This window comes from Capsicum annuum, unplaced genomic scaffold, assembly GCF_002878395.1.
Source record: "Capsicum annuum cultivar UCD-10X-F1 unplaced genomic scaffold, UCD10Xv1.1 ctg16235, whole genome shotgun sequence".
Lineage (NCBI taxonomy): Eukaryota > Viridiplantae > Streptophyta > Magnoliopsida > Solanales > Solanaceae > Capsicum > Capsicum annuum.
In genome coordinates this window covers 2,137-4,192 of record NW_025821784.1, presented here as the reverse complement: position 1 = coordinate 4,192, position 2,056 = coordinate 2,137, and the positions used below count along the sequence as shown (strand labels likewise).

General features: G+C 36.5%; 1 pseudogene; it reads right to left on the bottom strand.

Moving 5' to 3' along the window:
* Positions 1-7: 7 nt before the first annotated feature.
* Positions 8-901, bottom strand: LOC124890350 (annotated as a pseudogene).
* Between the last annotated feature and the right edge of the window lie 1,155 nt (positions 902-2,056).

Here is a 2,056-nt window from a genome sequence, read left to right as displayed (position 1 = left end):
TGAAAACCTTGTTGAATCTTGGATCTGTACCATGGTACTCGAATGTTTTTCATTCCATAAGCCTTGTTGAATGGGACTCCACCATCAAGTACTGCATCTGTTAAGTGGTACCTACAATTGAAAAGAAAAAAATCAGTTCGGATACTGATACAAAGATATATGTTAACCATCCAACTAACTAGTGGCTTACATATTATTGAGGCACGCTCACTGTTTCAATTTGTTTATCAGATTTTAACTTGACACAGAGTTTAAGTAACTAAATAAAATACTTTTGACCGTTGTGATTTTAAATAAATAATAGTTATAATGTACCAAAAATGCCATTAATTTTGTTGCCTCACAGGGAATTTACCAGCTCTCCATGAGGACTTTATCTTGATTCATGAGCAAAAGGGGGGCAATAGAAACACCATCCCCATTCTTAGTCAGGAACTTACACACCGGAACCAGACTATAAAGCCGCTCAACACGGCTATCAGGGAGGGTCCTGAGTGTACAATTAAGCACAGAGTAAGTAGCAAGAAGCCTAAACATTCGATCAAGCATAACGGGTGCCTCTGGATTCTTTGTAGGGAGCTGAGCAGCAATCTCAGAAGGAGAAATGAATGCACCTGGACCAGCCTTAGCCATAATTTCAAGAAGGTCAAGTTCTACGGCTGCTTTTAGGACCATAGGAAGTACAGAAGCACTGGCCAATTGCATTGCAAATACGAATGCTTCATCCTCTGTTTGAGTTAGGCTCTGGTTAATTGAACCCATTTTTTGATATTCCTTTTTGGCTCTGTTTCAGTTTGTTTGAATAACTGAATTCGGAAATTCTAGAGTAGAAGAAACAGAGAGGTTTTTGCCTTTCGTTCGGGACTTGGGGTGCAATGTGGGGAGTGATTAGGGAGTGTTGGCATTTTATACGATTCACCCACCCAATAAGGAGTGACTTGTGAAATGCTGATCTAACATTTAAATTTTATGGATTCAATTTTTAAGATTTTTATTATTTATGTATTTCTTTTAAAATTACAATGTTATGGCTAAAAATTATTACAATTTTAATGAACTTTTGTTCATAAAGTTATATTCACTACCGAAAGTATTGGGTTTAGATAAAATTATTATTGATACATTAAATTTGTCCCTAATTATTCCTTCAACAAATATCTTCTTTTACAATCATTAAGTCTAATGAAATTCGGATTCGCACCGAGAAGCCTCACGTTGGGGGAGAAGTGCTCCTAAATTAAGGTAATGAACTTAAAATTTCTGATTAAAGAAGCAATACTTATTATGGGTCTAAATATATGCTCTTGTCTTCCGTCGTCCTAGTTTATGTAAGTGCAATTCAAATTTCAATAGTCAAACAATTTAAATTAAAACTTACTGTCTTATAATAGAGCCGTCAATATGGGTCAGGACCATTGGACCGGTCTAATCGGATCTGTAATTTGATGAAGTTGGGCTTCAGTATTTGCAGCTCATTTAAGAACAGGGCTTTTTAGCCCGGCCCGGATAAGCATGTGGCCCGTAGACTTGAGCAATGTGGGTTGAGCTAGCCCGTGGGTTGACCCGTAAGTCAAATGCATGCAACTATTTAGATTGTTTATTAATATTTTTATTTGATTCGAAGGATATCATGTCAAAAGTTATTTAATTTCACTATTATGAGTATTTTTTGGGGTCTTGGAGACTTGATTAACAAGTATTAACACTATGTAATATTGTCTGATGATATTTATGTTTATTAACATTCTAAAATTAAATTATAAAATATTAATTTTTAAAAAGTGGGCCGGCTCGTGAGACCCGCAACGTACAGAGTAATAATGTGGGGTTGGTATTTTTTGGCCTATCATTTTGATGGGTCAGCTCGATCTGACCCATCAAACTCAAAGCCCGTATGGACTAATCTGACCCATCAAACTCAAAGCCCATATGGACTAATCTGAATGGGCTGGATCGATCCGTATTGACTGACCCTAACATACTACTCTCTTATATATATAGACATCTGCTCAAAGTTCAAACGTAATTTGACATACTCTCACGTGGATCCTCCACC